Raw genomic sequence first — 22,754 nt, forward strand, 5'->3', positions numbered from 1 at the left:
TATTCATTATCTCTGAGTGTTCCTGCCAAGGGATCTGTCCTCTCTGTCTGCCTTAAATTATAAACATATCACCGAACAAATATATGAGCATTTAGACCGATGGGGTGTGCTTTCCTTGGATATTGGCGAGAGGATAAGAACGGTCAAAATGATTATCCTTCCCAAGCTATTGTATTTATTTACTGCTTTACCAGCTGAGGTCCCACTGAGTCAGTTCAGAGAATGGGACAAGCGCATATCCAGATTTGTATGGAACTCAAAAAGACCTCGTATCAAGTACTCTGTCCTGCAGTTGCCGAGGGACGGGGGAGGCATGGCATTGCCCTGCCTCAGGCGTTATTACATTGCAGCCCAGTTGAGGACACACTGGTGCTGGACCAGGAAGTGGCAGAACACTGACCACTGTGTGCAAGCTTTCAGAAGCTAGACAAGGCAGAGGCTGTGCGGGCACACATTTCACGCTTTACTTACCGCTAACTTTTTCAGTGGAGTAGTAGCTGAGTTTTAGACATGACAATTTCAGACTCGGATATTGCAATCTTCATTTGTGCCCAATTGTAGGAAGCGCACTTAGCTACTGCCTTTCGATTTTTATTTCTTTTTTTTTATGTAGGAGATGGATCACTGAATAGTTTGACTAATGACTCGCAAGATGCAATTTGTACATTTGTGAAATAAAATTATAAATTTATAGGCATAACTGTTCTCTAATTGTTCATTTACATGTTGGATGAAAACAAAAAGGCATGTATTTCTTTTGTATCATTGCATTTATTTATATCATATTTCGTGGTATCCTTTGTAGTCATTTGATGGAAATGTTCTCCTTATTACTGACACAACACAAGAAGGAATCGGTACCCTCACACGCCTGTCCAGGAACTGGTAGCACCAGTGGATGAACTGTCTGTAGGCAGTGTACTTCTTCCACCTTGAAATACAGAAAAAAAATCCATATTAAATCATTCATCCTTTTTTAAAATGCAAAACCAGTAATATATATTTACTCCGTCCCAAAATCCTCACCAAAGTGTTTTTGGTAAATGAAATAACCGGTCTGCAGGACTTCCACATTGAGGCACACCGCTTGGAACGCCCAGTGATGGGTGATGCACTGGATCTGCTGCGCTCCGGACTCTGACAGCAAACGCTCTCCTTCATTGTTGCTATTGCTACACAGGTACCACAGGAGCATCTGCAAAGCACAAGCAACATTTTTTTTTTTTTTTTTTTTTTTGCCATTTATAACATTTACAAAGAAATTGTTCATTATTTGATAAATACTTGCATTATCTATCACAAGCACTTTAGGATAAAAAAAAAAAAAAGTGTCATGTATCTGACGGGTAATGAGGTTAATTTAATTTCCAAAATCCATGTTGTACCCTTTTTACATTAATTGTGAATTGAGTCGCACAGAGGTTGGTATGTGGCAATGTAAAAGGGGCACTTCTTACGACAGCGAGTAAGCAGCATTTAGTTTATGGTTTCCATTTTAAAATGGATAATAAGTTCTATAATATAAATTAGCTTTTTACAATAACACGTAAAGCATAATAATTGGAGCTACATTTTGGCCACAAAGCGTTTGCTATTTCCCCCATACGAAAATATAAACAGCATTGTTAGTCCATAATTTCCATTTTAAAATAAAGAGTAAGATTTACCATTCTGTGTTCTGGAGCCTGCCGATGTCGTCCTCTACCTCAGCAGTTTGAAACTGGTCACGGCCACCTTCATTGTCCGCAGACGACCCGGGCACAGTTGCACCAGAACCTTCATCAAGATAAGGCTCACACCGAAACGGCTGGATACATTCTTGGGCTGAAATATCTTCATCTAAAGACTGTTTGTCAAATTCTAACTCTACACTTGATGGCAAGTCAGAAAGCACCTCACTGTCCAACCATGTATGAATGACTGTTTCACTCAAGATAATCGGGGTGTGTCAAAAAATCGATACGGCAATATATCGTTGCAGGCCTCATTACAATACACATATCAATACGCAGGAATCGATATTGTTCGTTGACTTTAAATAGGCAGTTAACATTTGCCTTGGCAGCTTGCATTGTACCTAAAAAATAAAAACCAGCAGCGTCTTTGAAGTCAATTGCCTTCAATTAATGCAAAAATAGCTCACCAGTGATTGGACACTGTGTCTTGCTAAGAAAAATTAAAGCAGAGGAAGAATATCAACATTTACTCATAAACTTAACATGGCACGTGTCTCATTGTACCAATTTTCATATGTTTTGTTTAAAAGAACAAAATAAAATGTGTTACATGAAAAAAAAAATGCTGTTTTTATTTCCCCAAATATTTAAAATAAGCACATTTTAGAGCTGTAATTTTAATACTTTGATATTTTTGCTCATATCGGCTCATGCCTATTAATAATTTTTCCCGGTGTGTCTGTGAAAACTGTTTCCTGCTCTGCAGCGAATACACATTTAGAGCAGGCACGCTTGGTAGACCTACTATAACAAAGACATTTTTGTCATCTAGCATAATAAAAATATCCTTTCGGTATGCATATGACTGTTATTGTAAAATGCAAGTAAATTAATGTAGAATATCGAGATTAGAGATCGACCGATATGCTTTTTTCAGGGCCGATACCGATTCCGATTATCGGTAGTCAAGGAGGCAGATAACCGATATTTGAAGCCGATATTCATTTGCAGTAAAAGTTAAAATGTTGGCACCAAATTTTTGAATAATGCAAACCCTAACCGTTCTTTACAATGGATTCTCACACTACACTTTTCATTTTACATCCTTCTATCTGCAATAAGACGTTGGTGGCGGGGGGAGTTAAATGTGGGGGCCAATGTGACATTACCTTTTATAGCATTTGGGATACTTGTAGTTTTATTCTATAAATGTTATATTTTTATATTTTGAAGTAATAGGAGGAACCCTGTCATTCAAAATGTGCATCAGCTGTGGCATTACTTATTACTACAGCAAAAATAAATAAAAAAATTCCATGAGAAAAACTATTCATCCCTGAACACCATACAGTTCTTGTAGACCTTATTATGATTATTAGGGCCCGAGCAGCGACCGCTGCGAGGTCCCTATTGTTTTTGTAAAAATTATTATTATTATTATTATTATTATTATTATTATTATTATTCTTCTTCTTTATTCTCCGCAAACGATCGCGATTTTGGGTACCTAAACATTCACGAAAACTCACCGAACTTTGCACACTCCTCAGGCCCGGCGAAAAATTTGATATTATTAAGTCGTCATAACAATGCGACTCGATAGCGCCCCCTAGCGTAGAAAAATAAAAACCAAGCCCGGCACGTTTGAGCTAGAGCAACAAAAATTGGCAGGCACGTGTAGCACCCCGAGACGTACAAAAAAGTCTATTGGGACCATGTAGCTAAAATGTACAGGAAGTGAGCTATGAATTTTTTTATGTCCAATTTTGGCCTATTTTGGCACATTCACTGTGGTCATGCTTTTTCCCCCTTTGCAAACATTTTTCATCCAATTGACTTCAAACTTGGCATTTATCATCTCAAGACCTGAGAGAACAACTGGGCAAAACATCTTGCCTTTTTGAAATACTATATGACGGGGGCGGGGCATCAAATATTGCCTTTAAAATTTCATTTGTCCAGAAAGAGCAAATGCTTAATAACTCCCATGTTCAAGCTCCAAAAAATCTCAAACTTCTCAGGCAACGTAATAGTCACGGCCTGAAAACATCTATATGATAAAATTCAGTTATACATATAGCGCCACCTAGTGGTTACAATAAATGTCATACTTTACGTTTTTAGCTACTGTGCTGAGCTTGTTGAAGGGATCCATTTGAAAATTGGTCAGAAAAGGCTTAAGATGTTGATCATGCCCCACACCGAATATTGTAACTTTTTGCCAAAGGGCGTGGCCGCTACGGTGACGCAAAGTCTGAAGATTTTTCGTGAAAATAAAAGCTGCATTAACTTGACCGAGATGATCCTATCTTCTCAAAATTTCACACATTTGATGAGAGTCCAGCCCTAAAGACATCTACTGACTTATATTTCATCTAACTGATAGCGCCACCTAGTGGCAATTTTTTTTATTACGAATTTTCTTCTACGTTTTTCTCCAAACACGTTAACTGGACCTACCTCATATTTGCTCAGATGAGGGTTTCGGCCTTCATGATGTCACAACACGAAGTTTGTGAGTTTTCGCGAATTGCTGTGGGTGTGGCTAAGCGCTGTTCGCCAAGAAAACAACGCCAGTTTTGAGGGTCTAAACATGCACAGAAACTCCTGAAACTTGGCACACACATCTGGCCTGGTAAAATGAGCAATATTTTATTGTTGATTGTGCTATTTTTACAAAAATGACTCAATAGCGCCCCCTAGAAGTTTTTAACGAAGCAGCCCCGGTTGTACGTTTAAGCAAGAACGACGAATATTTTTAGGTGTATGAGGGAGCCCAAGACCTACAAAAAAGTCTCTTGGACCCATATGCTAAAATGAACAGGAAGTGAGCTACGAATTTTTGAATGTCCCATTTTTGACAATTTTTGCACATTCACAGGGCGCAGACTTTTGCCCACTTCTCCTACACGTTTCATCTGACTGAGTTAAGACTTGACATGGACCATGTCAAGACCTGAGCCAACGACAGGGGGACCTTGACCTTTCGAAATACTACATGATGAAGGCGGGGCATCAAAATTTGTGTTTCGCACTGAAAAAGGATATGCTTAATAACTCCCCGGTACATGCTCCAAAAAATTCCAAACTTGACATGTATGTTTATCGTCAAGGCCTGAAGCTATCTCTATGACAACATTCAGTTATATATGCAGCGCCACCTAGCCCTTGAGGCATAAAAAAAAAATACCCCACATACGGTATTTTGTACAAAAAATGTAAACTCATTCTAAGTGTGATAACTAAGTCATTTAGGAATATTCTTTTAGTTTCCACCACTCAAAATGTTCACTGGCATCAGACTTATCCAAACATATATATATTTTTATTTATTTTTGATAGCCTCTGTGGACATTAAAAGCAATATCGTGAATGAAGGATATGCTTAATAACTCCACGGTACATGCTCCAAAAAAAATCCCACACTTGACATGTATGCTTATAATCAAGGCCTGAAGGTATCTCGATGACAACATTCAGTTATAAATACAGCGCCACCTAGCCCTTGAGGCTTATATAAAAAAAAAAAAACCCACATACGGTATTTTGTACAAAAAAATGTAAACTCATTCTAAGTGTGATGACTAAGTCATTTCTGAATATTCTTTTAGTTTCCACCACTCAAATTGTTCACTGGCTTCACACCGATCCAAACGTATGTACGTTTCCATTTTGTTTTATTCATTTTTGTTTGCCCCTTTGGACAATAAAAGTAACATTGTGCAATGAGTACAACGAGCGATGATGTATATATACACTTTTACAAAAAATACCAATCAGGGCAACTCATTGCCTAAAAATAAAAAAGGACGCTGATTTTTGCAGGTCTTAACAATCACCAAAACCCGTTGAGCTTGACACACACTGGCAAAAAAAATATTCTACATGTAAACGTTTATTATGCCATTTTCAAAGAAATTTTGCTTCCAATATGCCAGTACCCCAACGTGCCAGTACCCTAACGTGCAAGTACCCCAACGTGCAAGGACTCCAACGTGGCCCGGGCTGCGAGGGCCCTTTATAGCTGCTCGCAGCTCTAGTTATTATTATTCTTCTTTATTCTCCGCAAACAATCGCGATTTTGGGTACCTAAATATTCATGAAAACTCACCGAACTTTGCACACTCCTCAGGTCCGGCGAAAAATTTGATATTATGAAGTCGTTATAACAACGCGACTCTATAGCGCCCCCTAGCATAGAAAAATAAAAACCAAGCCCGGCACGTTTGAGCTAGAGCAACGAAAATTGGTAGGCACGTGTAGCACCCCGAGACGCACAAAAAAGTCTATTGGGACCATGTAGCTAAAATGTACAGGAAATGAGCTATGAATTTTTTAATGTCCAATTTTGGCCTATTTTGGCACATTCACTGTGGTCATGCTTTTTGCCCCTTTGCAAACATTTTTCATCCAATTGACTTCAAACTTGGCATTTATCATCTCAAGACCTGAGAGAACAGCTGGGCAAAACATCTTGCCTTTTCGAAATACTATATGACGGGGGCGGAGCATCAAATATTGCCTTTAAAATTTCATTTGTCCAGAAAGAGCAAATGCTTAATAACTCCCATGTTCAAGCTCCAAAAAATCTCAAACTTCTCAGGCAACGTAATAGTCACGGCCTGAAAACATCCATATGATAAAATTCTGTTATACATATAGCGCCACCTAGTGGTAACAATAAATGTCATACTTTACGTTTTTAGCTACTGCGCTGAGCTCATTGAAGGGATCCAGTTGACAATTGGTCAGAAAAGCCTTAAGATGTTGATCATGCCCCACACCGAATATTGTAACTTTTCGCCAAAGGGCGTGGCCGCTACGGTAACGTAAAGTCTGAAGATTTTTCGTGACAATAAAAGCTGCATTAACTTGACCGAGATGATCCTATCTTCTCAAAATTTCACACATTTGATGAGAGTCCAGCCCTAAAGACATCTACGAACTTATATTTCATCTTACTGATAGCGCTACCTAGTGGCAATTTTTTTTCTTACGAATTTTCTTCTACGTTTTTCTCCAAACACGTTAACTGGAACCACATCATATTTGCTCAGATGAGGGTTTCGGCCTTCATGATGTCACAACACGAAGTTTGTGAGTTTTCGCGAATCGCTGTGGGTGTGGCTAAGCACTGTTCGCCAAGAAAACAACGCCAGTTTTGAGGGTCTAAACATGCGCAGAAACTCATGAAACTTGGCACACACATCTGGCCTGGTAAAATGAACAATATTTTATTGTTGATTGTGCTATTTTTACAAAAATGACTCAATAGCGCCCCCTAGAAATTTTTAACGAAGCAGCCCCGATTGTACATTTAAGCAAGATCTACGAAGATTTTTACGTGTATGAGGGAGCCAAAGACCTACAAAAAAGTCTCTTGGACCCATATGCTAAAATGAACAGCAAGTGAGCTACGAATTTTTGAATGTCCCATTTTTGACGATTTTTGCACATTTTCAGGGGGCATAGTTTTGCCCACTTCTCCTACACGTTTTATCCGACTGACTTATGACTTGACCTGGACCATGCCAAGACCTGAGCCAACAACAGACGGAAAAATCTTGACTTTTGGAAATACTATATAATGAGGGCGGGGCATCAAAATTTGTTTTTCGCACTGAAAAAGGATATGCTTAATAACTCCCCGATACATGCTCCAAAAAATCCCAAACTTGGCATGTATGTTTATCGTCAAGGCCTGAAGGTATCTCTATGACAACATTCAGTTATATATGCAGCGCCACCGAGCCCTTGAGGCATGAAAAAAAAATACCCCACTTACGGTATTTTTACAAAAATTGTAAACACGTTTTGCAATGAAAAAGCATATTCTTGATAACTCCCCGGTACATGCTCCAAAAAATCCCAAACTTGACATGTATGTTTATAGTCAAGGCCTGAAGCTATCTCTATAACAACATACAGTTATATATGCAGCGCCACCTAGCCCTTGAGCCATGAAAAAAAAATACCCCACATATGGTATTTTTACAAAAATTGTAAACTCATTCTCAGTGTGATAACTAAGTCATTTATGAATATTCTTTTACTTTCCACCACTCAAAATGTTCACTGGCATCAGACCTATCCAAACATACATATTTTTTATTTATTTTTATTTATTTTTGATAGCCTTTATGGACGTTTAAAGCAGTATCGTGAATGAAGGATATGCTTAATAACTCCCCGGTACATGCTTCAAAAAATCCCAAACTTGACATGTATATTTATAGTCAAGGCGTGAAGGTATCTCTATGACAAAATTCAGTTATAAATACTGCGCCGTCCTTGAGGCATAAAAAAAAACAACAACAACCCCACTTACAATATTTTGAACAAAATTTGTGAACTCGTGTTATAATTAAGTCATTTATGAATATTCTTTTACTTTCCACTACTCAAGATGTTCACTGGTATTAGACCGATCCAAACATATGTACTTTTTTTATTTTGTTTCATTTTTTTTTATCGCCTCTATGGACAATAAAAGCAATGATTGTGCAATGAGTACGAGCGATGATGGGTATATATACCTTTGCAAAAAATCCTAGCTCCTCAAAATTCACACAATTGATGAGAGTCCATCCCTTAACTCATCTACTAACTTATATTTCATCTTACTTATAGCGCCACTAAGTGGCAATTTTTTTTCTTACGAATTTTCTTCGTTTTTCTCCAAACACGTTAACTGGACCTACCTCATATTTGTTCAGAAGAGGGTTTCGGCCTTCATGATGTCACAACACGAAGTTTGTGAGTTTTCGCGAAACGCTGTGGGCGTGGCTAAGCACTGTTCGGCAAGAAAACAACGCCAATTTTGAGGGTCTAAACATGCACAGAAACTCATGAAACTTGGCACACACATCTGGCCTGGTAAAATGAGTAACATTTTATCATGTATTGTGCTATTTAAAAAAAAAAAAGACTCAATAGCGCCCCCTAGAAATTTTTAACTAAGCAGCCCCACTTGTACATTGAAGCAAGATCTTTGGAAATTTTTAGGTGTATGTGAGAGCCCAAGACCTACAAAAAAGTCTCCTGGACCCATCTGCTAAAATGAACAGGATGTGAGCTACGAATTTTTGAATGTCCCATTTTTTACGATTTTAGCACATTTACAGGGGGCATACTTTTGCCCACTTCTCCTACACAATTCATCCGACTGACTTCAGACTTGACTTGGACCATGTCAAAACCTGAGCCAACGACGGTGGGAAAAATCTTGACTTTTCGGAATACTATATGATGAGGGCGGAGCATCAAATTTTGTGTTTCGCAATGAAAAAGGATATGCTTAATAACTCCCCGGTACATGCTCCAAAAAATCCCAAACTTGACATGTATGTTAATATTTAAGGCCTGAAGCTATCTCTATGACAACATTCAGTTATATATGCAGCGCCACCTGGCCCTTGAGGCATGAAAAAAAAATACCACACCTACGGTATTTTTACAAAAAATGTAAACTCATTCTAAGTGTTATAACTAAGTCATTTATGAATATTCTTGTACTTTCCACCACTCAAAATGTTCACTGGCATCAGACCTAACCAAACATACATATTTTTATTATTTAGTTTTATTGATTTTTGATAGCCTCTATGGACATTAAAAGCAATATCGTGAATGAAGGATATCTTTAATAACTCCCCGGTACATGCTCCCAAAAATCCCAAACTTGACATGTATGTTAATATTTAAGGCCTGAAGGTATCTATGACAATATTCAGTTATATATGCAGCGCCACCTAGCCCTTGAGGCGTGAAAAAAAAATACCCCACATATGGTATTTTTACAAAAATTGTAAACTCATTGTAAGTGTGATAACTAAGTCATTTATGAATATTCTTTTAGTTTCCACCACTCAAAATGTTCACTGGCATCAGACCTATCCAAACATGCATACTTTTTTTATTTAATTTGATTTAATTTTGATAGCCTCTATGGACAATAAAAGCAACATTGTGCAATGAGTACGAGCGATGATTTTTTTTCCAAAAAATACCAATCAGGGCAACTTATTGCCTAAAAATAAAAATGGGTGCTAATTTTTGCAGATCTTAACGTTCACCAAAACCCATTGAACTTGAAACATTCATCACACCTGGCAAAGAAAATCCACATGTAAAGGTTTATCATGCCATTTTCAAAGAAATTCTGCTTCCAATGTGACAGTACCCCGATGTGCGAGTACCCCAACGTGCAAGTACCCCAACGTGCAAGTACCCCAACGTGGCACGGGCTGCGAGGGCCCTTTATAGCTGCTCGCAGCTCTAGTTATTAGGGCCCGAGCAGCGACCGCTGCGAGGTCCCTATTGTTTTTCAAGGAATTCTTATTATTCTTCTTCTTTTTATTTGTTATTATTCTTTTCCGCAAACAATCACATTTTTGAGACACTAAACGTGAACGAAAACTCACCAAACTTTACACACACGTCAGGCCTGGCGAAAAATTTGATATTTTAAAGTCGCCATAGGTGATAACAGAAAAATGGCTCCATAGCGCCACCTACATAGGTTAAACAGATCCCTGGCCCGCTACGATTGTCCGACGGCTATGAAAATTGTGTGGCACCTGTAGCACATCCAGATGAACAAAAACCTCTTTGATGTGTGTACCCTAAAATAGACAGGAAGTGAGATATGAGTATTTGAATGTCCAATTTTGGCCAATTTTTGCACATTTACAGGGGTCATACTTTTGCCTGCTTCTCCTACACGGTTAATCCAATTGACTTCAAACTTGGGATGTACCATCTCAAGACCTGGGACAACACCATGGTAAAAAATCTAAAGTTTTCGACATACTATATGACGGCGGTGGGGCATCAAATTTAGAGTTTCAAAACTCTTACTAAACGTAGTATTGCCGGTTGTATGTTTAACCTAGAGCTACGAAAATTGGTACACATATGTAACAGACTATGACCTACAAAAAAGTCTGTTGGTGCCATATGCTAAACCCAACAGGAAGTCCGCCAGAGGCGGGGCATCAAATTTGGAGTTTCAAAATTCTTACTTAATGAAGCATTCCCGGCTGTACGTTTCACCTAGAGTTACCAAAATTTAAAGACATATGTAACAGCCCTCAAGGTACAAAAAACTCTTTTTGAACCATATGCTAAACCTAACAGAAAGTCCACCATTTTGATTTACTTTGGAACGTGTTCCCATTTTTTTGGCCATTTCATAGGGGTCCTATTTTAACGAACTCCTCTTACAGAGTTTATCCGATCATCTTCAAACTTGGTGTGATTCATCTTAAGATGTTGAAGATGAAAAGTTATTGAAAGCTTTTTATTTCGCTGCACGCTGTTGTCGTGGCATGCACTTGTTTGCAAAGGAAAAAAATTCTTCTTAATGAAGAATTCTCAGTTGTACGAAGCAGCTAGAGCTACGAAAATTTGTAGACATATGTAACAGCCCACGATGTACAAAAAAAGTCTCTTGCTGCTTTGTGCTAAACCCAACAGGAAGTCCCGCAAGGGCCGGGCATCACTTTTTGAGCTAAAAAACTCCTCTTTAACGAAGCATTCCCGGTTGTACCTTTCACCTAGCGCTATGATAATTTGGAGGCATACATAAGAGCCCACGATGTACAAAAAAGTCTTTTAGAACCATATGCTAAGCCAAACAGGAAGTCCGGCATTTTGATTTACTTTGCTATTTGTAGCCATTTTTTGGGGGCCTTTTATAGGCCTCATATTTTCTACAAAACTTATCAGATTGTCTTCATTCTTTGGCATGTTTCATCTGAAGTATTGCCGGTTATACGTTTAATCTAGAGCTACGAAAATTGGTACACATATGTAACAGACTATGATCTACAAAAAAGCCTGTTGGTGCCATATGCTAAACCTAACAGGAAGTCCGCCAGAGGCAGGGCATCAAATTTTGCATTTCAAAATTTTTACTTAATGAAGCATTTCCGGCTGTACGTTTCACCTAGAGTGACCAAAATTTGAAGACATATGTAACAGCCCTCGAAGTACAAAAAACTCTTTTTGAACCATATGCTAAACCTAACAGGAAGTCTGCCATTTTGATTTACTTTGGAACATGTTGCCATTTTTTTGGCCATTTCATAGGGGTCTTATTTTAACGAACTCCTCCTACAGAGTTTATCCGATCATCTTCAAACTTGGTGTGATTCATCTTAAGATGTTGACGATGAAAAGTTATTGAAAGCTTTTTATTTCGTCGCACGCTGTTGTCGTGGCATGCACTGTTGGCAAAGGAAAAAAAAATCCTTCTTAATGCAGCGTTCCCAGTTGGACGAAGCAGCTCGAGCTACAAAAATTTGTAGACATATGTACACATTTGTCCACATATATATATTTACATATGCATGTAAAAAAATTATGTCAGGCTAAACTAAATGGTTGATTAGGCCCCACACATTCTCACCTTACCATACCCGGCCCTCTTTGCAAAAGGTTTGAACACTCCTGGCCTAAACCTAGGTGTATACTCAAACTATGCACGCACATAAAGCCTGGAACAAAATGTGTAATTTAGAGGGTTCTTGTTTTGTTTTTTGTATTCCTTATATTTCATGTCATTATACTTGACACACTATTTTTACTACTCACTGAATCAGTTATAAGAACATTTAATTGATACAATCCAATCACATCCTAGAGAATTGAAAACACATTCAATCATGAGGTTGTTAAGACACATTTACTTCTGTAGCACTTAACCACAAACAAGTTGCGACATCCCCTGATCTAACCCTCCAACCGGGCAAGGAAAAACTTTCAGGGGTCATATTTTAACGAACCCCTCCTACAAAATTTATCCGACTGTCTTCAAACTTGGTGTGTTTCATCTTAAGATGTTTAAGATGCAAAGTAATCGAAAGTTTTTTATTTTGTAACACGCTGTTGCCATAGCAATGCATTGTTTGTCAAGTGCTGCTTTTTTTTTTTATACACATGAAAACTCATGGAACTTTGCAAACACATCAGACTTGTCATGAACATGAATTTTCAGAGATTTATTGTGCAATTTGAAATAAATAGCGCCCTCTAGACCTTTTTATGAAGCATTTCCGATTGTATGATTATGCTAGACCTACAAAAAAGTATTATGTAGCCATTTGCCAAACCAAAGAGGAAGTCCGCTATTTTGATTTTATTTTGGGAATTATACATAATTTTTGGCCTTCTTCATTAAACTTTGCACAGACAAGGCATGGAAAAAACTAACATTTTAAATGGTCCTTGTTCCATGTAACAGTACCCCAACGTGCCAGTACCCTGACGTGCAAGTAACCCAACGTTGTGCTCAATAGCGCCCTCTATGCATTTTTATGGAGCATTTCCAATTGTATGATTCAAGTGATACACAACTAAAGATGACTTGACCTAGATTTGTGAAAACTGGGAGGCATACCTATTAGCTTAAGACCTACAAAAAGTATTCTGTAGCCGTATGCTAAACCTAAAAGGAAGTCCGCCATTTTGAATTTATTTTGGGAATTGCGCACCATATTTTGCGTTTTGATTAAACTTTGCACACACAAGGCTTGTCAAAAACATTTTAGATGGTCCTTGTCCTATTTGACAGTACCCCAACGTGCCAGTACCCCGACGTGCAAGTACCCCAACGTGGCACGCCTTTGCTGTAGCGATGCATTGTTTGCAAAGAATTTTTTTTTTTTTATATGATTCAGCTAGATGTGTGAATATTGGGAGGCATACCTATCAGCCGAATACCTCGACAAAGCATTCCATAGCAATGTGAACAAACACAAAAAGCATGGCAAAACATTTACAATTTAGACGGTTTCTTATGAAACAGTACCCTAACGTGCCAGTACCCCGACGTGCAAATACCCCAACGTGGCACGGGTTGCGAGGGCCCTTTATAGCTGCTCGCAGCTCTAGTTAGGGCCCGAGCAGCGACCGCTGCGAGGTCCCTCTTGTTTTTGTAGGAATTATTATTATTCTTCTTCTTCTTCTTCTCCGTAAACGATCGCATTTTTGAGGGCCTAAACATTTACGAAAACTCACCAAACTTTGCAGTCTCTTCGGGCCCGGCGAAAAATTTGATATTATGTAGTTGTCATAACAACGCGACTCTATAGCGCCACCTAGCGTAGAAAAATAAAAACCAATCCCGGCCCGTTTGAGCTAGAGCTACGAAAATTGGCAGGCACGTGTAGCACTCCGAGACACACAAAAAAGTCAGTGGAAGCCATTTCCTAAAATGTACAGGAAGTGAGCTATGAATTTTTTAATGTCCAATTTTGGCCTATTTTGGCACATTCACTGTGGTCATGCTTTTTCCCCCTTTGCAAACATTTTTCATCCAATTGACTTCAAACTTGGCATTTATCATCTCAAGACCTGAGAGAACAACTGGGCAAAACATCTTGCCTTTTTGAAATACTATATGACGGGGGCGGGGCATCAAATATTGCCTTTAAAATTTCATTTGTCGAGAAAGAGCAAATGTTTAATAACTCCCATGTTCAAGCTCCAAAAAATCTCAAACTTCTCAGGCAACGTAATAGTCACGGCCTGAAAACATCTATATGATAAAATTCAGTTATACATATAGCGCCACCTAGTGGTTACAATAAATGTCATACTTTACGTTTTTAGCTACTGTGCTGAGCTTGTTGAAGGGATCCATTTGAAAATTGGTCAGAAAAGCCTTAAGATGTTGATCATGCCCCACACCGAATATTGTAACTTTTCGCCAAAGGGCGTGGCCTCTACGGTGACGCAAAGTCTGAAGATTTTTCGTGAAAATAAAAGCTGCATTAACTTGACCGAGATGATCCTATCTTCTCAAAATTTCACACATTTGATGAGAGTCCAGCCCTAAAGACATCTACTGACTTATATTTCATCTAACTGATAGCGCCACCTAGTGGCAATTTTTTTTCTTACGAATTTTCTTCTACGTTTTTCTCCAAACACGTTAACTGGACCTACCTCATATTTGCTCAGATGAGGGTTTCGGCCTTCATGATGTCACAACACGAAGTTTGTGAGTTTTCGCGAATTGCTGTGGGTGTGGCTAAGCGCTGTTCTCCAAGAAAACAACGCCAGTTTTGAGGGTCTAAACATGCACAGAAACTCATGAAACTTGGCACACACATCTGGCCTGGTAAAATGAGCCATATTTTATTGTTGATTGTGCTATTTTTTACAAAAATGACTCAATAGCGCCCCCTAGAAGTTTTTAACAAAGCAGTCCCGGTTGTACGTTTAAGCAAGAACGACGAATATTTTTAGGTGTATGAGGGAGCCCAAGTCCTACAAAAAAGTCTCTTGGACCCATATGCTAAAATGAACAGGAAGTGAGCTATGACTTTTTGAATGTCCCATTTTTTACGATTTTTGCACATTCACAGGGGGCAGACTTTTGCCCACTTCTCCTACACGTTTCATCCGACTGAGTTAAGACTTGGCCTGGACCATGTCAAGACCTGAGCCAACGACAGGGGGAAAAATTTTGACTATTCTAAATACTATATGATGAGGGCGGGGCATCAAATTTAGTGTTTCGCAATGAAAAAGGATATGCTTGATAACTCCCCGGTACATGCTCCAAAAAATCCCAAACTTGACATGTATGTTTATCGTCAAGGCCTGAAGTTATCTCTGTGACAACATTCAGTTATATATGCAGCGCCACCTAGCCCTTGAGGATTAAAAAAAAAATACCCCACATACGGTATTTTGTACAAAAAATGTACACTCATTCTAAGTGTGATAACGAAGTCATTTCTGAATATTCTTTTAGTTTCCACCACTCAAAATGTTCACTGGCATCAGACTTATCCAAACATATATATATTTTTATTTATTTTTGATAGCCTCTATGGACATTAAAAGCAATATCGTGAATGAAGGATATGCTTAATAACTCCACGGTACATGCTCCAAAAAAAATCCCACACTTGACATGTATGCTTATAATCAAGGCCTGAAGGTATCTCTATGACAACATTCAGTTATAAATACAGTGCCACCTAGCCCTTGAGGCTTATATAAAAAAATATAAAAATACCCCACATACGGTATTTTGTACAAAAAATGTACACTCATTCTAAGTGTGATAACTAAGTCATTTATGAATATTCTTTTAGTTTCCACCACTCAAATTGTTCACTGTCTTGACACCGATCCAAACGTATGTACGTTTCCATTTTGTTTTATTCATTTTTGATTGCCCCTTTGGACAATAAAAGTAACATTGTGCAATGAGTACAACGAGCGATGATGTGTATATACACTTTTACAAAAAAATACCAATCAGGGCAACTCATTGCCTAAAAATAAAAAAGGACGCTGATTTTTGCAGGTCTTAACAATCACCAAAACCCGTTGAGCTTGACACACACACTGGCAAAAAAATATTCTACATGTAAACGTTTATTATGCCATTTTCAAAGAAATTTTGCTTCCAATATGCCAGTACCCCAATGTGCCAGTACCCCAACATGCAAGTACCACAACGTGCAAGGACCCCAACGTGGCCCGGGCTGCGAGGGCCCTTTATAGCTGCTCGCAGCTCTAGTTCTTCTTCTTCTTCTTCTTCTTCTTCTTCTTCTTTATTCTCCGCAAACGATCGCGATTTTGGGTACCTAAACATTCACGAAAACTCACCGAACTTTGCACACTCCTCAGGCCCAGCGAAAAATTTGATATTATTAATTCGTCATAACAATGCGACTCGATAGCGCCCCCTAGCGTAGAAAAATAAAAACCAAGCCCGGCACGTTTGAGCTAGAGCAACAAAAATTGGCAGGCACGTGTAGCACCCCGAGACGCACAAACAAGTCTATTGGGACCATGTAGCTAAAATGTACAGGAAGTGAGCTATGAATTTTTTAATGTCCAATTTTGGTCTATTTTGGCACATTCACTGTGGTCATGCTTTTTCCCCCTTTGCAAACATTTTTCATCCAATTGACTTCAAACTTGGCATTTATCATCTCAAGACCTGAGAGAACAACTGGGCAAAACATCTTGCCTTTTTGAAATACTATATGACGGGGGCGGGGCATCAAATATTGCTTTTAAAATTTCATTTGTCCAGAAAGAGCAAATGATTAATAACTCCCATGTTCAAGCTCCAAAAAATCTCAAACTTCTCAGGCAACGTAATAGTCACGGCCTGAAAACATTTATATAATAAAATTCAGTTATACTTTTAGCGCCACCTAGTGGTGACAATAAATGTCATACTTTACGTTTTTAGCTACTGTGCCAAGCTTGTTGAAGGGATCCAGTTGAAAATTAGTCAGAAAAGCCTTAAGATGTTGATCATGCCCCACACCGAATATTGTAACTTTTCGCCAAAGGGCGTGGCCGCTACGGTGACGCAAAGTCTGAAGATTTTTCGTGAAAATAAAAGCTGCATTAACTTGACCGAGATGATCCTATCTTCTCAAAATTTCACACATTTGATGAGAGTCCAGCCCTAAAGACATCTACTGACTTATATTTCATCTAACTGATAGCGCCACCTAGTGGCAATTTTTTTTCTTACGAATTTTCTTCTACGTTTTTCTCCAAACATGTTAACTGGACCTACCTCATATTTGCTCAGATGAGGGTTTCGGCCTTCATGATGTCACAACACGAAGTTTGTGAGTTTTCGCGAATTGCTGTGGGTGTGGCTAAGCGCTGTTCGCCAAGAAAACAACGCCAGTTTTGAGGGTCTAAACATGCACAGAAACTCACGAAACTTGGCACACACATCTGGCCTGGTAAAATGAGCAATATTTTATTGTTGATTGTGCTATTTTTACAAAAATGACTCAATAGCGCCCCCGAGAAGTTTTTAACGAAGCAGCCCCGGTTGTACGTTTAAGCAAGAACGACGAATATTTTTAGGTGTATGAGGGAGCCCAAGACCTACAAAAAAGTCTCTTGGACCCATCTGCTAAAATGAACAAGAAGTTGGCTACGAATTTTTGAATGTCCCATTTTTGACTATTTTTGCACATTCACAGGGGGCAGACTTTTGCCCACTTCTCCTACACGTTTCATCTGACTGAGTTAAGACTTGACCTGGACCATGTCAAGACCTGAGCCAACGACAGGGGGAAAAATCTTGACCTTTCGAAATACTATATGATGAAGGCGGGGCATCAAAATTTGTGTTTCGCACTGAAAAAGGATATGCTTAATAACTCCCCGGTACATGCTCCAAAAAATCCAAAACTTGACATGTATGTTTATCGTCAAGGCCTGAAGCTATCTCTATGACAACATTCAGTTATATATGCAGCGCCACCTAGCCCTTGAGGCATAAAAAAAAAATACCCCACACACGGTATTTTGTACAAAAAATGTAAACTCATTCTAAGTGTGATAACTAAGTCATTTATGAATATTCTTTTAGTTTCCACCACTCAAAATGTTCACTGGCATCAGACTTATCCAAACATATATATATTTTTATTTATTTTTGATAGCCTCTGTGGACATTAAAAGCAATATCGTGAATGAAGGATATGCTTAATAACTCCACGGTACATGCTCCAAAAAAAATCCCACACTTGACATGTATGCTTATAATCAAGGCCTGAAGGTATCTCGATGACAACATTCAGTTATAAATACAGCGCCACCAAGCCCTTGAGGCTTATATAAAAAAAAAAAACCCACATACGGTATTTTGTACAAAAAATGTAAACTCATTCTAAGTGTGATAACTAAGTCATTTATGAATATTCTTTTAGTTTCCACCACTCAAATTGTTCACTGGCTTCACACCGATCCAAACGTATGTACGTTTCCATTTTGTTTTATTCATTTTTGATTGCCCCTTTGGACAATAAAAGTAACATTGTGCAATGAGTACAACGACCGATGATGTATATATACACTTTTACAAAAAATACCAATCAGGGCAACTCATTGCCTAAAAATAAAAAAGGACGCAGATTTTTGCAGGTCTTAACAATCCCCAAAACCCGTTGAGCTTGATACACACTGGCAAAAAAATATTCTACATGTAAACGTTTATTATGCCATTTTCAAAGAAATTTTGCTTCCAATATGCTAGTACCCCAACGTGCCAGTACCCTAACGTGCAAGTACCCCAACGTGCAAGGACTCCAACGTGGCCCGGGCTGCGAGGGCCCTTTATAGCTGCTCGCAGCTCTAGTTATTATTATTCTTCTTCTTCTTCTTCTTCTTCTTCTTCTTTATTCTCCGCAAACGATCGCGATTTTGGGTACCTAAACATTCACGAAAACTCACCGAACTTTGCACACTCCTCAGGCCCGGCGAAAAATTTGATATTATTAAGTCGTCATAACAATGCGACTCGATAGCGCCCCCTAGCGTAGAAAAATAAAAACCAAGCCCTGCACGTTTGAGCTAGAGCAACAAAAATTGGCAGGCACGTGTAGCACCCCGAGACGCACAAAAAAGTCTATTGGGACCATGTAGCTAAAATGTACAGGAAGTGAGCTATGAATTTTTTAATGTCCAATTTTGGCCTATTTTGGCACATTCACTGTGGTCATGCTTTTTCCCCCTTTGCAAACATTTTTCATCCAATTGACTTCAAACTTGGCATTTATCATCTCAAGACCTGAGAGAACAACTGGGCAAAACATCTTGCCTTTTTGAAATACTATATGACGGGGGCGGGGCATCAAATATTGCCTTTAAAATTTCATTTGTCCAGAAAGAGCAAATGCTTAATAACTCGCATGTTCAAGCTCCAAAAAATCTCAAACTTCTCAGGCAACGTAATAGTCACGGCCTGAAAACATCTATATGATAAAATTCAGTGATACATATAGCGCCACCTAGTGGTTACAATAAATGTCATACTTTACGTTTTTAGCTACTGTTCTGAGCTTGTTGAAGGGATCCATTTGAAAATTGGTCAGAAAAGCCTTAAGATGTTGATCATGCCCCACACCGAATATTGTAACTTTTCGCCAAAGGGCGTGGCCGCTACGGTGACGCAAAGTCTGAAGATTTTTCGTGAAAATAAAAGCTGCATTAACTTGACCGAGATGATCCTATCTTCTCAAAATTTCACACATTTGATGAGAGTCCAGCCCTAAAGACATCTACTGACTTATATTTCATCTAACTGATAGCGCCACCTAGTGGCAATTTTTTTTCTTACGAATTTTCTTCTACGTTTTTCTCCAAACACGTTAACTGGACCTACCTCATAATTGCTCAGATGAGGGTTTCGGCCTTCATGATGTCACAACACGAAGTTTGTGAGTTTTCGCGAATTGCTGTAGGCGTGGCTAAGCGCTGTTCGCCAAGAAAACAACGCCAGTTTCGAGGGTCTAAACATGCACAGAAACTCCTGAAACTTGGCACACACATCTGGCCTGGTAAAATGAGCAATATTTTATTGTTGATTGTGCTATTTTTACAAAAATTACTCAATAGCGCCCCCTAGAAGTTTTTAACAAAGCAGCCCCGGTTGTACGTTTAAGCAAGAACGACGAATATTTTTAGGTGTATGAGGGAGCCCAAGTCCTACAAAAAAGTCTCTTGTACCCATATGCTAAAATGAACAGGAAGTGAGCTACGAATTTTTGAATGTCCCATTTTTGACGATTTTTGCATATTCACAGGGGGCAGACTTTTGCCCACTTCTCCTACAGGTTTCATCCGACTGAGTTAAGACTTGGCCTGGACCATGTCAAGACCTGAGCCAACGACAGGGGGAAAAATTTTGACTTTTCGAAATACTATATGATGAGGGCGGGGCATCAAAATTTGTGTTTCGCAATGAAAAAGGATATGCTTGATAACTCCCCGGTACATGCTCCAAAAAATCCCAAACTTGACATGTATGTTTATCGTCAAGGCCTGAAGTTATCTCTATGACAACATTCAGTTATATATGCAGCGCCACCTAGCCCTTGAGGCATGAAAAAAAAATACCCCACATACGGTATTTTGTACAAAAAATGTAAACTCATTCTAATTGTGATAACGAAGTTTTTTATGAATATTCTTTTAGTTTCCACCACTCAAAATGTTCACTGGCATCAGACTTATCCAAACATATATATTTTTTTATTTATTTTTGATAGCCTCTATGGACATTAAAAGCAATATCGTGAATGAAGGATATGCTTAATAACTCCACGGTACATGCTCCAAAAAAAATCCCACACTTGACATGTATGCTTATAATCAAGGCCTGAAGGTATCTCTATGACAACATTCAGTTATAAATACAGCGCCACCTAGCCGTTGAGGCTTATATAAAAAAAATTAAAAAAATACCCCACATACGGTATTTTGTACAAAAAATGTACACTCATTCTAAGTGTGATAACTAAGTCATTTATGAATATTCTTTTAGTTTCCACCACTCAAATTGTTCACTGGCTTCACACCGATCCAAACGTATGTACGTTTCCATTTTGTTTTATTCATTTTTGATTGCCCCTTTGGACAATAAAAGTAAACATTGTGCAATGAGTACAACGAGCGATGATGTGTATATACACTTTTACAAAAAAATACCAATCAGGGCAACTCATTGCCTAAAAATAAATAAGGACGCTGATTTTTGCAGGTCTTAACAATCACCAAAATCCGTTGAGCTTGACAGACACTGGCAAAAAATATATTCTACATGTAAACGTTTATTATGCCATTTTCAAAGAAATTTTGCTTCCAATATGCCAGTACCCCAACGTGCCAGTACCCCAACGTGCAAGTACCCCAACGTGCAAGGACCCCAACGTGGCCCGGGCTGCGAGGGCCCTTTATAGCTGCTCGCAGCTCTAGTTGTTATTGTTACCATATAGACAGTTTTGATAAGCTGAGGATCTTAAATCGAGAACAGCAATATCATGCTACTCCTCTCTACAAGAGAACTGTCAAAAGACACTTCATCATGTAGTTTAGTGCCACTTAGGATGCCCCAATCAACGCAGAAAAAGGGTTGAGTAAAATAACTTGGTTATAATAATAGTAAGAATAACTTGGTTAAACAGACATTGTTGCGGTGGACCGCTGCCAGTTTCTGCTGTTTAATGTGTTTTACACTTATAGACACGTGTGTGTATATGGGCACACTATTCTCTCACTACTGTACTGTACTGTATCACTTAATGGCACAGATGTACTTGTCTAAGTAATAACTGGGCTGCAACATTGCTAATTCACATTAACAAGCACTATCTTAGCTGTCCACATGAATAGTTACTAACACACGAGAAAGTTATACAACACACCAAACATGAGCTCATTATTCAAAGTATGATGCACGTAACGAAATTACATCACTGAACATTAATTGCAGCCGTGTACGGCCGTAGATGTTACATATTAGTGGCATCCATTGAGAGGATAATGTCCCAAATGACGGCAGACATGACGTGAAAAGAGAGACAAAACGAGCAAATAAGCACACTATACTTTAGTGCACTTCTCTACTAATGCCAAACATACGGAAGAGGACACGTTCGTGTAGTTAAACGGTGTTTGAGACACTTAATTTGTTACGGAGCGGACTTTAACGAGGTGCACAACGAGCTGTCAATCAAATCGACGTCGAAGCTTAAGGCACACAATGGCAAACCAGTGCGACAAATAAACACAATATAAAGTAACTAAACGCTATTTAGTGTCATTGTGGCATCTCACTGCATAATAACCGCTATGCAACAAGTAATGGACGTGACCCAGAATGCAATGTGTGCGTCACGAGAGGTAAATATAATGACGTTACTCTACTCTTAACATGGAACTAGACAATATAATAATGACAACTGTTAATATTTGGAACCTTTCTAACAAACATTATTTACTTAATTAAGTGAAAATGTGTGTGATTCCCTCCCCGAGTAGTTCAAGTAGCGAATTAGCTACTGGGTGTTAGCCTACATGCTAAGCTGAACACACCACTGTTAGCTAGCGGGGATTCAATGCAAGGCAATGCAGCTCCATTCATATAGTGCATTTAATACACAACATAATTCAATGTGTTTAGCTTATCATGGTGAAACGATCGGCGGAGTCTCTTCTCTTTTAACTTACCTTCGAAGCATGTGTCTGTCGCGTTGTGTACGTGGGTGCGTGTGTGACCGGCTACTGTGATAC

General features: G+C 38.8%; 1 protein-coding gene across 4 annotated transcripts in view; it reads right to left on the bottom strand.

Moving 5' to 3' along the window:
• casp8ap2 (caspase 8 associated protein 2) overlaps nucleotides 1–22,754 on the bottom strand; it is a 55,686-nt gene that overhangs the window by 31,164 nt on the left and 1,768 nt on the right. The gene's annotated exons all lie outside the window — the stretch shown is intronic.

The sequence above is a fragment of the Festucalex cinctus genome, chromosome 21 (assembly GCF_051991245.1).
Source record: "Festucalex cinctus isolate MCC-2025b chromosome 21, RoL_Fcin_1.0, whole genome shotgun sequence".
Lineage (NCBI taxonomy): Eukaryota > Metazoa > Chordata > Actinopteri > Syngnathiformes > Syngnathidae > Festucalex > Festucalex cinctus.